This window comes from Eriocheir sinensis, chromosome 19 (genome assembly GCF_024679095.1).
Source record: "Eriocheir sinensis breed Jianghai 21 chromosome 19, ASM2467909v1, whole genome shotgun sequence".
Classification (NCBI taxonomy): Eukaryota; Metazoa; Arthropoda; class Malacostraca; order Decapoda; family Varunidae; genus Eriocheir; species Eriocheir sinensis.
The window spans coordinates 12553981-12570804 of record NC_066527.1 but is presented as its reverse complement, the minus strand read 5'-3'; the positions used below and the strand labels follow the sequence as shown (position 1 = coordinate 12570804).

At 41.1% G+C, this 16824-nt stretch overlaps 1 pseudogene; it reads left to right on the top strand.

Moving 5' to 3' along the window:
- LOC127000973 (calpain-D-like) overlaps positions 1–15292 on the top strand; it is a 37927-nt pseudogene extending 22635 nt beyond the window's left edge.
- The last annotated feature ends 1532 nt before the right edge of the window (positions 15293–16824 follow it).

Genomic DNA, 16824 nt, shown 5'->3' with positions numbered 1-16824 from the left:
AGGTAGAGTAGGGGCATTTTGTTTTTCAGTCACATGCCCTCACTGACTCTAATCCATGTAGCACCAAGGATATAAGACTTTGCTAGGCAGGGACATCCACTTTCCTGTGCCAAGATGTGCTGGCTGCGTAACACAAGTTTTAGCTGGATATATTTTGCCACTCTTCAGATATTGTATTATGTTCTTTTTAGTTCCTATCTATGAGTTGTATAATGTTCTACTTTAGGTTCATGTGTATTTACTTTAATTTCCTCTCTATTGTGTTCCCATTCCTCAAGTGGGGAGAGATTAGGGATGATTATGGTGATGGTGGTGATGTCATTCCCTCACTGTTCCTTTCAGGGCTGGGCGGGTCTGGTGGTGATGGTGGAGAACAGGCACCCTGACAAGTGTATCCAGGTAATGTGTGACTGCCGGGAGAGCTACAACGTTGTGTCCACTCGCGCCCAGCTTAAGACCGTCGACTCAGTGCCCCCCCTGCACCGGTGAGTGTGTGTGTGTGTGTTCATAAGTGAGAAATAATCCGGGGAGAGATCTTATTTTAATGATAGTAATAATAATAGTAATAACAATGAAAATAATAATGATAATGACAGTGGCCAGTAACCTTACTAAACACCAACAACAACAACCAAACCAAACCTAACAAAATCAAGTCTAACCAAACCAAACCTAACCTAACCTAACCTAACCTAACCTATCCTAGCCAAACCAAACCAAGTCTAACCAAACCTAACCAAACCTAACTAAATCTAACCTAACATATCCTATCCTATCCTATCCTAGCCAGACCAAACAAACCTAACCTAACCTAACCTAGCTTAACCTAACCAAACCAAACCTAACCAGACCTAACCAAACCAAACCTAACCAAACCAAACCTAACCAAACCACACCAAACTTAACCAAACCAAACCAAACCAAACCAAACCAAACCTAACCTAACCTATCCCTAACCCATCCTATACCAAACCAAACCCAACCAAATCAAACCAAACCTAACCAAACCTAACCAAATCAAACCAAACCTAACCAAACCTCACCTATCCTATATTAGCCAAACCTAACCAAACCAAACCTAACCTATCCAAACCAAACCAAAACAAACCAAAACAAACCTAACTAAACCAAACCAAACAAAACCAAAACAAAACAAACCTAACTAAACCAAACCAACCCAAACCAAACCAAACCTAACCAAACCTAACTAAACCAACCCAAACCAAACCAAACCTAACCAAACCAAAACAAACCTAACTAAACCAAACCAAACCAAACCTAACCTAACCAAACCAAAACAAACCTAACTAAACCAAACCAAACCAAACCAAACCTATCTAAACCAAACCAAACCTAACCTAACCAAACCAAAACAAACCTAACTAAACCAAAACAAACCTAACCTAACCAAACCAAACCAAACCTAACTAAACCAAACCAAACCAAAACAAAACAAACCCAACTAAACCAAACCAAACCAAACCAAAACAAACCTAACCAAACCAAACCTAACTAAACCAAACCGAACCTAACTAAACCAAACCAAACCTTGCCTTCTCCGCCACAGACAAGTGATCATCGTGCTGACACAACTGGAAAGCAGCGGCGGCTTCAGCATTGCTCACCGCCTCACCCACCGGCCCTCACACTCGGCTGGTCTGCATGACTGGGGGCCGCCGGGCACCAACCACGACCCAGCCATTGACGGGCTAACCCACGGCCTACACTCGCCTAGACCTATATAAGGGTCTACATAGGCAACACTGAGCTTATATAGGCAGTCTGTGATCATTGGTCATCTTTTGAAATGCACACCCAGACTTGTTAGTATCAAGGCCACACCAAGCCTGTACTGGCACCTGGTGATTCCTTCTCTCTTAACACTGATCTCCATATTCTCCAACATCTGGGTGTCTTAGTACATCTATTTGAGAAGGTTCTCTTGGAAGTGGTAGGGATGTTCAGGGGTGGTGTCATGACCCCAGTGGCAGTTTTATAAGATTTCCACTCCATGAGCAGGAAACACTCATGACAGCTCAACCAATCTTCTCTGTAGCCTCCGAAAATAGTTGCGCCAAGAGCCTGAAGTGTTGGGAGTGTGAGCCGCAGAGTGGTGAACCTAACTATGATTTACACTCACCCAGGCTTATGCAAGGGTCAAACAGGGTCTCGTGGCAGCCTGTGATCCATATTCCCTTAAGACTTAGTGATGAATCTACCCAAGACTCACACTCACCCACACTTACATGAGGGTTAAACAAGGAGTCAAGACTGTGATTTGTGCCCTTCTGAGAGCTGATAATGGACTCAACTGTAACCTTCACTATTGATACCCATGGAAGGAGTAAGTCAGGCCTGCATAGGTTAACCATGCTGTCTAGTCCCTGTTAATGGCCTGCTTAAGCCCATGATGGTGCAATGATAACCTAAAGGAAGCCTACGCCTGCCATGGTATGCATAGGAGACTTACCTGAAGCCTACTTAACCCTACACTGGAGCTACCATTGCATTTGAAGCACACATACTTAAAACCAACTGAATCTCTTACAAAACTTTACAAACGTATGAACCATACAATTTACAGTACAAGTGGAGCCCATTTAGAATTCCTCATGCATGAGGCCAACCAAGTAATGGTTGTTATAGTCAAGACAGTCAGCAAGCTGTGGTGGTGCTGGGCTGCCCTACACCTCAGACCACAGCAGTTGTACCAATGTGGAGGAGAGAGCAATGAAGCTGGAGGAAAGGGAGGAAAGGAAAATCGTGCTCCTCCTCTTCCTCATCGTCTCCATCTCCTCCTTCACACCCTCCACCCCCCCTAGTCACCCCAATCAAAAGACACACTGCAAACGACGACAATAAGAACAACAACGGCCACTGTAGCTGCAGCATCAGCTGCAGGAACTCCGGTTTTAGTTACGCATGTTACACACAGGTGTATGTGTGTGTGTGTGTGTGCGTGTGTGTGTGTGTTATAGTTTCCCACTCATGAACAATAGACATTTGGCACCCCATGATATTATCACAGTGGTTTGACGTTCATGCACTCACACAGCAGAAGTGATGTGGTTTGGTGTTGCAAGAGTGTTGTTAGTGGTGATAATGATGCTTGCACACACGGAATGGTGTTCGTGTGTGCACAAGACAGTTCACCGAGGCACGCACACATACACCATTAGAACCACAGACTCATTACGTTAGAGAAAGACTTGTACTCTGTAGTGAAGGGCTGTGAGGTGAGAAACTGCCCTGAGTCGCTGTGAAGTGCTGGGCAGAGTGAGGTGGAGCTGGGAATAGATGGCAGTGTGATGTGAGATTAAGTGAAGCTTGAGTGAGTGAGAAAAGAAAATGAAATGCTGGGAATAGAAATACAGAATGGAAAATACTGAATAGAATAGAAAATGAATACTGGGAATAGGAGGCAATGTGAAATGGGGCTCAGTGAGAGTAAAGGGAGAGAGGAAGTAAATGTCAGACTGAGAATAGAAAGAACTGTGATGCAAAAAGTGTGAGAGAGAGAAAAAGGAGAAAAAAGTGAGGAAAGAAAAATATGATGAAAGAATTTAGAAAAAGAAAGCAGAAATGAATAAGGTTTAGAAGATTAAGAAAATGATTTACAAAGAAGTGGAAGATGGAAAGGAAATGTCATTCAAGGAAAAATTACCGCATGAATGAAAACGTGAACTGAGGAATGTGTATCTTCACCCTGGGATTAAAAATGGGTGCCAGCTTCCTGAAGTGTGAGGTAAGGAGAGGTGGGTGCCCTGTCATTGCAGGAAGTGAGGGTGCTAAGTCTTGGTGAAGCTTGGGAAAGGTTGATCCACACTACTGAGATGAAAATATGAAAGGATGCTTAATTTAGTGTAAGGTAAAGAGATGAGGGTGCCCTGTCATGGCCAGTTCAGGATAGGCTGCCAAATTCTGTTGAAATGAGGAGACTACCCACTGCCCTGTCATAGCAGAAAGTGAGGGTGCTGTGTCTAGTACAAGCTTGGCCTCACACACACTGAGGGTGACTACCAGCACTGGGAGACTGTTTGGTGGTGATGCCATGTCACAGTGTCTTTCCACACTCCAGCCTGGTTAGCCAAGCAGCTGAGCAGAGTATGCCATTGGTTGACTCAGGACCCTGTGCTGAAAAGAACAAATGCCCCTCGTCATTACCAAGAAATGCCTCCTGCCAGGCCTCGCTGGGTCAGCACACTGACCCACACTAGGCATGAAAAATGAAATAGATCAATCTGACAACCTGGCACTGGAGACAGCTCATATGGTCACCCCTAGTGTGTACTGGCATTTACAAAAGGCTGGCCTACTCCAATGAGATGGGAAAAGGGTAACAGGATGCCTACCTGCCCTGTTGCACTCCCTGCAGCCCCTAATGGTGGTGGAAGGTGAGCAGAATTGTGATAATGAGCTGTGTCAGGGCTGCCTTGCCACCCACCCCTCTGCAAGGCTGTTAGGGAAAAGCCTGTTTATGCTTCTATGCTACAGACTCAATCAAGGGGTTTTAAGGGGGGTATTAGCATCTTCTAAGTCTCCAGCACCCTTTGCTGGACCAGTCGCTGTAGCAGCTAACCAAGCCCAGTGTGAAACCAATTATACTGCCGGTGTTAAGATGCCAACCTGTTTTGCAACTCAAGGGTTAGAGAGAGGGAGTTTGCCACAATGCATTTGTATTCTTTACTCTTGTACAACCTTCAGTTCAATTTAGAGATGCTCAGTCTGATTTATATTTTGTTACTGTTTAACTGTTAAGCCATATTATTTATTTATTGATTTATAGTGTTCAGGTTATAATATATAATGTTTTATGTGAAAGATAATGAATGTAACAGTGTTGGGAGAGACTTTTAATCCTATCACACACACACACACACACACACACACACACACACACACACACATATACACACACACACACACACACACACACACACACACTCAGCTTCCCATTTAGAACTCTTGACAAATGGAATGGTCTAAAGCTAGATGTGGGTCAAGCAAGTAGCATTTGCCTATAAAGATAAATGGATTGATATGGATATTGATGCAGGACAATATGAGCATGAATCAAATCCTGTAAACTACAATTACGTAAATATAACTGAGTAAACACACACACACACACACACACACACACACACACACACACACACACACACACACACACACACACACACACACACACACACACCACTCCGTGGCACAACTGGTAGAGTGCTACGCTGCCAGGCTTCATGGTCTGACAGGGCGGCGGATTGAACCCACTCAGGCTGGATTCTTTCTGTCGACTAGGAGTGGTTACTGTCCCCCCTTGAGCAAAGGGGATGGGGTGTGTGGTGTGTGAGGTCCTGGCAGTACCCAGAGATCGACAACAATGAGCACTTGCTCACATCATGAGAGTACCTGCTGGCAATTACGAGTCCAACACGTGATCAGGCCGTGGTGAATTACACACACACACACACACACACACACACACACACACACACACAGACACTCAGACACACACACACACACACACACACACACACACACACACACACACACACACACACACACACACACACACACACACACACATATTGCTGTTTGGCTGGTTCAGTTACATTTCTATTTTTATTTATTTATTCATTTGTGTATTTGTTTTGGTGTGTAACAAAATAAAGAAGTTCTGCTATGTATAGGAGGAGGCAAAAGAAGCTTAAGAGCATGATCAAAGTCAGCCTGTCTTGCCCACACAACACCAAAGAATAGGAGTTTGGGATGGGACATGAGTCATCTCACACTCCACCTCCTATCTGTTTGTTCACAAGGCCTGGTTGAGACTACTGCCCACATTACCAAAAAGTAGGGTGCAAGAAATGAAGGTTTTGTATATCTATGTCTATCAGTGTATTCATATATGCCTTCTCATACAAATATGCATTGCTACACACACTGTTTGTGTTGCCCAGTTTGTGCTGCCTTGCTCACACAACACGAAAATTAGTCTTGAGGAATGAGGACACTTCGTTTCCTGTTTAATTGTCTGATGTACACTTGTTTATATGAATTCAGGAGTGTTGTTCAGTAAACCCACTACGTAACAACTATGTTCAACAAGTATTAAATTTATCAAAGCAAAGAAATGCAGAAATATAGGAAGTGAGTGTCATGGATTTGGAAACAGTCAGATATTGAACATATTCTAATGCTTATTAAGAACAAAAAATGGACCCGGGCAGGTCAAATCACTCATAAACTTAATAAGAGTGGCAACTCAGAAATTACTGAAGTCAGAGCAGATAGAGAACCAGGTGAAGAGATTAAGTAAAAATACTTGCCTCAGCAGGCTGGAGCACAGTGACAGCACTCAGAGAGAAGGAGGGTGCCAAGGAAGCCTTTGTGTTGTAGTGGTTTGGTAATGGCTGATGATGGTGATGATGAACATACTGAACTGAGCAATATTTTATGTTATATTTTGTTATGTTATTTTATTAAATTTGTTTTTAAAAGCGACAGTTAACATGATTATTAGTCTACAAAACAATATTATTTATCATACACTTTTTTATTGTGTTTAATACAGTACTTTACACCTTTGGTGTTAATACCTTTAGATATGACACACTTTCAGATATGAATTACTCAATGTTTTTGCCATTCAGCTCAAACTACCTCTTATGGTTTATCAAGATAAATTACTAAGTCACTTGGTGCCGCATTGCCAAAGGTATTTTGACGCCATTCAAGAATTCTTCAAATCAATCAGCCAACCATTCCATTCATCAAATAAGTCTTGCTGTATGTGAAGCAGCAGTTTGTATGTGTGGCAGCTTCAAACACAATTTTCCCAGTTAATTTATACTATTGTCTATTTAACTTCAGACGGGTCTTTATGTACAGTGGCATTGTATGTGTGTGGCATCCTCAACCTCACTCTTCTTACAGTTGGTTTGATCATGTTAGTTGATGCTAGTTTACTCCACTGTCTATTTTATGTATGTATGTATGTATGTGGCATCATCAATCACTATTATTTATGTTATTCATTTGTTTGCAGTGCCTTGTTTGCATTGTTTATGTCACTGCCAGGTGTAGGAACACACCGAGGAAGGCGGGGTGAAGTTTGTTGGTTGATCTGTCACTTGATGAGGTACTCAGTCTGTCAGGCATTCAGTTGTTCAGACTGTCAGTTAAGGAGGTAGGTAGTTATCATCATTGTTTTTTTTGTTTTTTTTCAGTCAGTTAAGGAGGCAGGCATGAAGGTATTTATTCTTTCAGTTATTCAGCCATTCAGTCAGTTAGTGATTCAGTATTCATTCAGTCAGTTAAGTAAGCAGTTAGTTATTCAGCCAATCACTTATTCAGTCAATCAGTTATTCAGCCATTCATTTAGTTAGTTAGTCACTCGGTCAGTTAAACAGTCAGACAGATGGTGTTCAGTAATTCAGCCATTCAGTCAAGCAGACACTACTTAAGACATACAGTATTGCTTTTGGAACAGTCACTGCACTTGATAGTCCAAAGCAGTCCAGTGTCATAGACTAACTTGTTTCTAATTAGACTGAATCAAAGCTGGGGAATTCACACAATCATCATTGTCATCATCATCACCAGCTTCATTATTATCATCATCATAACCTCATTTCGTCAATAGTAGATGCAGTAGGGCTAGGAAATCCCCCTTCACCCTCATTGCCATTATCACCAGCACCATCGTCAATACTGCCATTCATCATCTTCACCACTACTACCGCCACCATTGCAAGGAGTATCAGTATGTGGGTGGGAATTATTAAACCTTGGCAGTAAAAGCATATCAGATTTAGGCAGGGCAAAGGCAGGTTCTGGGATGACTAGGACGGTAACTCTCACTTCACATGTTCTCCCTCCCACTGCTATTCCCTTAAAATTAGTTTCAGTAGCACCAGTATGCCAAACCCCATTCTCTTCAAGTTTTAGACAAACCACTTCTACCTGTCAGTCATATCACCCGACACAGTTATTTTCTGATAGCAATAGTATGGTGCAAATAGGCCAAGAAAGAAGTATTGGAAGTAAGTAATGTGGACTTCAGTGAAGGAGAAAACAATTTAGAAGCTACTGTTGTTTTTTAATCGGTTACGTCTGACATCTCTTAGTGAGGGAGTGCTTGGAAGACGGCTGTTTGTCAGGCCTTCATTTGTGTGGGAGCATGTACCTGTGGGCTGAGCCAAAATTTGGATGAGAAAAGTCAGTCTGCAGTGTGAGGGCATGGAAGTTTAAAGCAACTTCTGGATAGGGTAATCAATCAATCAATAGGGGCATTCGCTGGGGGGCACGTCACCTCACCCACCCTACGACGCCAAGTCCGGGGGATAGGGTAAGACAGTCAGCTAATGAGTCAGTAGTGTCAGACAAGTTTTGAGCCAAGGCCTGGGCAGGAGAAGGCAATCAGTTGGTCATTAATGCATTGAGTCAGTCAGTCTTGAACCAGATTTTGACTACTATCAAGTTTTAAACCAAATTTTGACCAAGATAAAATAATACACATGCAAGTAGGTAACTGTGCTAAGCAAGAAAAGACAATAAGTCTGTAATATGTTGAAGAAAGTCTGAACAATATAAACTGTGCAAGACAACATATGTGAAGTGAATGCTGTCAGGCTACATACTTAGGAGCATTTATTGATTTGCATAGGGCACTTACACACACACAAATATAGTAGCATTTACAAACTTACAGAGGAGCATTTAAGGCCCACAAGGAAGTGTTGAGCTGTGGCTGCCTCAACTATGGACCAAACCACACACCAGGGATACCAACCAACAGTACTCATGTCTCGTTGGGTTGGCAATGCTGCCACTCGTGCAGTAGATAATCCTTGTTAATGATATCACCACTATTCCTACTACTACTACTACTACTACTATTACTCATGGTACATATAAATAGTACCCATAACATATACCCCATGCATATTCATTACTGTACATATAAATATCTAGTTATTTATTTGGTTTGTGCTGCATTGTGTGTGTCTGCCAGAAGCATAGAATCACTCATACACTTTATGTCGCTGTGAATGCGTATGTCACCACGAGGAAGCTGCAGCGTCTCGTGACCTGACCTCATATTCTCTTATTCCTGATCTTTCATGGCTGACCTCGGAACAAAGCTCCCCTGACCTTTGGATGCTGGGAGGGCTGGATTTGCATGTGTATTCTTGGCTCTGTAATGGTGGCACATATTGGGCTTTTATCATTTTACAACTATACTGTGATGAGTCCCAAAACTTTTTTGTCAAAGCTAAAGTTGTAACCATAGTGTGAAACCCAAGTGGTTGTGATACCTGATGGTCTAGTAGCAAAATGTCTGTACTGCATATTCATTGTAGGTTAGGCTAACAAGTAGGCAAGATTGAAAAGCTCAGTGCCAAACTAAACTATGCTAGGACCAGAGGACACAAGGGAAGGACTAGCACAATCAGCTGTTCTGTGACATCAGTGTAGAGCCTTTGGAAGGTGAGAGGGTCAGCTGGGCCCCAGCCCTGTGGGCTCTGCCATATATCCAGCTGTGCTTGGCTAGGCTGGGGGGACTGCCAACAGTAGACAATAATAATACAGAGACAGCTGGTGTTTGCCATGCCGACTCCAACCGACAATAAACGCACTGCCTGAGGATGCCAGTCATCACCCCACAGACCTTCCTTCCCCTTCCCTCCCTCATCATAGAGCCAGCCAGCCAGTCAGTCAGTCAGCCAGCCAGTCAGTCAGTCAGCCAGCCAGTCTCATAACCATAAAGTGGCAATACTCTAAAGAGTCACTTTGTTAGGAGAATGGCAGGGCAAATAGTTCATATAGAAACTGTATTTTTAACATTTGTACATACATACATACATAGGTGGCATAGAAACAATGCAAACAGTGAACTCATTGTAAAAATTTCTTGGGTTCGTTCATTCATGAGGTGTATGGCCAGTTTTGTACATGTTTCAAAAGTGAGTAATAAGTGATGAAAAAATGTACAGTTATGTCCTGTTGCTTATTCCTTTCTCCTCCCCTTCCCTCCCCTTCCTCTCCTGTCCCTTCCCAATCCTTCTCTTCCTTCCCTTCCCTTCTCTTCCCTTTCCTTTGGCTCCCCTCCCTTGCAGAGGATGGTTCCCAGTGGTTGTCAGTGAAGGCATAGGGTGTTTTGACTCTTCTCTACCTAGCAAGGCTGTCAGGCCCATGAAAGGGGTGGCCTTACACACACACACACACACACACACACACACACACACACACACCACCTCTCTGGTAGCTCAATCGGTTGGAGCGCTGCGCTGCAAGGCTTCATGGCCAAACAGGCGGCAGTTCGAGCCCCGCTCAGGGCCGGATTCTTTCCGTTGACTAGGAGTGGTTACTGTCCCCCCTTGAGCAAGGGGGATGGGGTGTCTGGTTTGTGAGGTCCTGGCAGTACCCAGAGATGACAACAATGAGCACTTGCTCACATCATGAGAGTACCTGCTGACGAAAGCAAGTCCAACTCGTGATCAGGCTGTGGTGAATTACACACACACACACACACACACACACACAAACACACACACCTGTACATATGTGGATACAGAAGCTATACAGCACACGCTATAATTTATTTAAGGTTACCATAGGTCACATTAGGCTTGCCTGTGTGCATGTGTTGATGGTGCGCACACAAACGTCTTTCACATGTACGCCTTGGCCTGGCCTTGGGGCTTAGGGTATGTACACCGATTTGTAGCACCTTCCCAACAAGCACATGCCATGAAATGTTCTTCAGAAAACTGAGCAGAGGTCACTTTAAAAGACGTGTTATATATTTTGCCCACGCCAGAATGGCATAAAAAAAATAAGTTCAATCAATATGTGATAACAGATTGATTGATGACGAAACCACCCACTCCATGCTGTCACTGTACACAGGTCAGAAGCAAAAGAATGAACATGTCACATCAGGATGAGCAGTATTTTTGACACAATCATTTAATTCAGGTGCACTTCTGCTGATCTTTGTGAGTGGACAGGGCTGGGGAGATGGGCGTTGGTTAGCTAACATGCAGATGCCACACACCAAGCTATACAGTTGAAGATCCTGTGTACAAGTTTGTCTTTTATCCTACTTTTGTTTATCTTAGCTTGTTACATCATTATTTCACTGCATGGACAGACTGGAATGAACCAACGCAAGCCATGACCAACACGCACACAAAGCTGAAGACTTAGTAAACTTTCTTATGAGCTTACATCATCATTGTCACTCATCCTCATCTTTGTTTCATTGTTTTAGAATATTGTTTTTGACTTGGAACAGCTGTGGAAATACTTACCAATGGAAATAAACTGTGTTATTGTGCACAACTCGGCACTCAGTGAGCTTGGAATTGGAGTGAGTGGCACAATTCTCAAATACTGTTAAGGAGCGATTGAGTGTTATTGTATAAAACTTAGCGTCATAAGTTTGTTTGTATCTCAGAAAACTGGAGATTACTGAATTGTGTTAGAGGAAGAGCTGTGATACACTGGATGCATCTGAAGGGCAGTGTTGTAGCTGAGGGTCTGCTTGTGAGGGACCCATGGAGGGCCTAAAGCTCATTCAGGATTATCCATTAATTTTCACTCAATTTCATATGGAAGCCCATGGTGGGGGGCTATCCTTTCTTTGGGGGTCAAGGTCCCCCAGGCTCCTTAATAGCTACACCACTGATGAAGTGTGTGGTAGCAATGGCGTAGACAAGATTAAGTGCAAGTGGATGACAACACACTGTGGACGTGCCTCGTGATAGTAACTCTTGCCAGGAAGTTTTGGCCATTGTGTCAGGGTAATTCATGAGTGAGGCAGCCGTACACAAGTGTTGCCAGACATTTCATACCAAACTACATCTAGCAGAGTTTTCATAAACTACTGTGTCTTAACGTAATTACTGCAGTTTTTGGCATACTATAAACTTCAAAATAATGAGTGTGGTAGTGTGCGAGGACATAGATAGAAGCAGAGCCAGAAGCTTCATACCAGCCCATGATATCTGTTAAATTCCATTGTAATATTCTTTGTCCTCATTCATGTTATTGCTGAACCAAACATGTCTTATTAACTTAGGATTTCATGTCTTCTATCCTCCATATTCCATTGGAAGTTAGTATATGGGTTGGGCGGCAGAGTGTGATGTAACGGTGAGATGAGGAGGTGTGTATGCATTAGCTCAGGATGATAATGACCTATTGTGATGTCAGCTGAGCATGGCAGCATTTTTCTTGAACTTGACATTGCATAGCTTTTTAATTCATTGATGTAAAGGTGGAAGTGTCTTGGAGTGTGTGTGACTCTTGAACGATTGAGTGCTCTGTGTTTGTACTGGTCAGCTGACTCACAGCGGGTGGTATTTTTATTTTCATTACCTACTTTTTAGCACTTTATTTTACCCTCAGCTGTGTATCCAGCATCAGGGAGGTTGACAGGTTATTCTTATTAATATTTATTGGTATATTTATTTTTTTATAATTCTTTATTCACACACTTAACCCATCTTAACAAACGGCACTTCTTGATTTACTTAACCTTACTTCATCCTACCTAACCTTACCTTACCTTACCTTACCTTACCTTACCTTATCTAAACTTACCTTATCTAAACTTACCTTATCTTACATTCCTTACCTTTTCCTTTTCCTTCCTTTACCACATGTGACATTGCCCTAACATACTCTACATGTGTGTGTGTGTGTGTGTGTGTGTGACCACATACCACATACATAAACATATATTGATGGCATTTATTACTTTTACCCATTACTGTTATCATTATTAGTATTATTGTTATTACTATTATTATTATTACTATTATTATTATTATTATTATTTTTATTATTATTATTATTATTATTATTATTATTATTATTATTATTATTATTATTATTATTATTATTATCATTATTATTTTTATTATTATTACTGTTATTATAATGTGTATTGTGTCTTACTGTTGATGTTGCGTTTGTGTTGATGCTTTTTAAATAGCATTATTTATTTGTATGGAAAAGCTGATGGCATTTACTCTTATGATGTTGCTATTATTATTATTATTATTATTATTATTATTATTATTATTATTATTATTATTATTATTATTATTATTATTATTATTACTGCTACTATTGGTGTTATTGTAGGATCACTGATTGTTCCTTATGGTGTTATTGTATATTATAATTATGCCATTTTATTGCATATATATTTATATTTGGAGTAAGTTTTGTTCTGAGTCACTCACTCGCACACACTCACTCACCCACTCATTGACTCACTCACAATACTGCACTGTGATTTCTTCTCTCTCTCTCTCTCTCTCTCTCTCTCTCTCTCTCTCTCTCTCTCTCTCTCTCTCTCTCTCTCTCTCTCTCTCTCTCTCTCTCTCTCTCTCTCTCTCTGTTTACTACAACTAGGTAAGCACACACACACACACACATACACACACACACACACACACACACACACACACATTTACAGATCAGTAGTGAGGCCTCGGGAATTAGTGCTGGTCAGGGCTTGATTTAGGATTCTGTGAGGCCTGGGCAAGCATCAGTTAGTGGGCCCCGGGGAAGCTTCAGTTAAAGGGTCCAGGGTAATGAGCTTGGCGAATAAGTGGTGTGGTTTGCTTGTGGACTGACCAATGATGTACACTTAAGAGGAGGGAAGGGGATGATTTGCAAAGGTATGAATTGAGTAGTCTGTAGTATACCGTCATGGAAGGTGGGACATTCTTGATGCTTGTGGACTAGGGTGCAGCACAGGAGATGGCGCCTCTCCGTTGTTAATATGATCACTATAGTTTTCTCAAAGAGCCCAATGCTCTTAACTCTTGTGAAGGCCATGTTTGTGATCGCCAATGCTGTGGTGGTGCCGGCGGTGGTGGTGCCGGCGAGGGCGAGATGTCGTCTTTCTCTCGGTTTATATATGCAGGGCTGGAGAGAGAGCGAAAGAGAGAGAGAAATCTGGAAAGGAAAAATAAGTTACTTTCCATGAAAAATAACTTTCCATAGTCACAAAAAACTTGCTCGGGGAGTTGACAATAATATCCTAGCATTAGGCTTTCTCTCTCTCTCTCTCTCTCTCTCTCTCTCTCTCTCTCTCTCTCTCTCTTTGTCTCTCTTTCTCTCCTCTCCTCTCCTCTCCTTTACACCTGCGTAGGGTAATAGGGACGCTGCGGACGAAGGGTCGTCATCGTTCCCACTCACAGTGTGGCATAAATGTTCTTGGTACATATTATATATATACATACAAATATAAATATATATATATACATAGTCTCTCCCCCTGCCTCTGTTGCCGCCCCCCTACCCCCTCTCTCTCCTCCCCTATCATCGCTCCATGTTGTAATAATGCCGGGGGGGAGGAAGGGAATGCTCTGGGGTGGAAGGAGGAGGAGTCAAGGTGTGTGTAGGGTTGTAGAAACATTTATAAATTGAATAAAGTGTCACTCATTGTCAAAGATGTTAAGCGTTGTTGTATCTCTCCCTGTGTTGGTGGTTGATCCAGGCCGGTGCTCACCTTAGTAACGTTCCCAGACCTGGTGTTGGGATGCTCATGGATGTATTCTGTTCATTGCTCATTCAGACATTCACTTTATGTTTTGTTGATGTTTGTGTCTTATTTATTGCATTGTTTGGCTTCCTTGTTTTTCTTTTTTGCTTTATTTTCTTTGTAAGGGGTCAGTTTGTTTTATGAGGAGGGTGATTTCTTTTGTTTGATTTAAAGTTTGGGTTTTGTTTTGTGTTATTTCTTTCATTCTTTGTTTTTGTCAGTCATTGTGTCCTGATTTTGTAATGTTTGGTTTCTGTGGTGATACAGTTTTTCAGTGTAATCAAGTTTTTTGGGTTTTGTTTTGTGTTATAACGTTCATTCTTTGTTTATTTCAGTCATTACATCCTGATTTTGTAATGTTTGGTTTCTGTGGTGATACAGTTTTTCAGTGTAATCAAGTTTTTTGGGTTTTGTTTTGTGTTATAACGTTCATTCTTTGTTTATTTCAGTCATTGTGTCCTGATTTTGTAATGTTTGGTTTCTGTGGTGATACAGTTTTTCAGTGTAATCAAGTTTTTTGGGTTTTGTTTTGTGTTATAACGTTCATTCTTTGTTTATTTCAGTCATTGTGTCCTGATTTTGTAATGTTTGGTTTCTGAGGTGGATCAGTTTTTTAGAGTAATCAAGTTTTTTGGTTTTGTTTCATTTATTTCTGTTGATGGTTTCTTTTTGTCACCCATTATGTTGATTTTGTATTTTTTGTATTAATGAAAAATGACTATCCCTCTGATTTTTTTTCTTTTCCATTATTATTTTGCCTGATCTTTCATTGATTTGGAGATTTCAAAGACTATGATTCCAAATAATTTTTCAGATGCTGCATTTTTTTTCTTGTTTTATTTCTTTTTCAATTTCTCTTTGTTCTTTTTCCTCATTCTCCTTTATAGTTTGTTATTTTTTTTGTTATTGCTGCTCTATTTCTTTTTCATTTTCTAATTCTTCTTGTCCTTGTTCTAGTTCATTTTTTAGCCTTTACTTTCTTCTTCTTTTGCTTCTTCGTCATCATCATCTTTTTCTTCCTTATTATTATTATCATTATTGTTATCATTATTATCATTATTATTATTTTTTATATTATTATTATTATTATTATTATTATTATTATTATTATTATTATTATTATTATTATTATCATTACTATTATTATTGTTCTTGTTTTTGTTCTTATTCTATTTTTTCTCTTTGATATTTTTCTTTGCTCTGTTTTCAGTTCTTGTTTTATGTGTTTATTATTCTTTTTGTATTTCTGTCTATTTCCTTTTCTACTTCTTGTTCTTGTTCATTTTCAGTATATATTTCTTTCTTTCTTTCTTTCTTCTTCTTCTTCTTCTTCTTCTTTTAATTCATGGTATCAATAGCTTCCTGTATTGTTATTTGTTCCTCAATTCATTATATAAATCAATGGCAGGTATATTATGAGAAGTATGCTGGAGGTAGTTTGGTCCTGTGCAGAGAAGAGATGCTGAGTGGATCAGGAAAAGGCTGCTTTGGGTGGTTTGAACATGTGTGGAAGAGGAGAGATGCTGAGTATATCGGGAAAAGGATGTTGAAGATGGTTTGGACATGTGCAGACGAGGAGAGATGCTGGGTATATCAGGAGAAGGATACTGGAGATGATTTGGACATGTGCAGAGGAGAAGATGCTGGGTATATCGGGAGAAGGATGCTGGAGATGGTTTAGACATATGCAGAGGAGGAGAGATGCTGGATATATTTTGAGGAGGCTGGAGATGGAACTGGAAAGAGGAAAAAGATATGGCCAATAGGTGTAGCCTATGGATGAGGTGAGACATGCAGGCGGTTGGCGTGACGGAGGGACATGCGGAAGGCAGGAGAATATTGAAATGGAGGATACTCTGTTGCGATCTTCTAACAGGAAATACCGAAAGATTAACACCTGCACATTCTCGGACTCCTTTGGCTCTCATAATAAATCTTTCCACAGGCCACAAAGAAGATGAAGTCGAGTTTTCACGATCGAGTGTTCTCCATATTCATGGTGCAGAAGTCTTGTTAAAACTATACCCAAGGAAATACCCACAACCTCTACGAAAGCCTTACCAAATGTGGGTGTTTAAGGCCCAAAATGTTTGAGGATCTGGGTTATGATTGATTGATTGATAGTTTATTGTTGCAAGTAAACAATAAAGGAGAAGGGAGGAGCATGCCATCCCAACCCCCAGGCAGTACAGAGTGTGATATTATACAACTAAGGATACATATTGAAGTAGCACCAGGAAACTAATAAGATACAA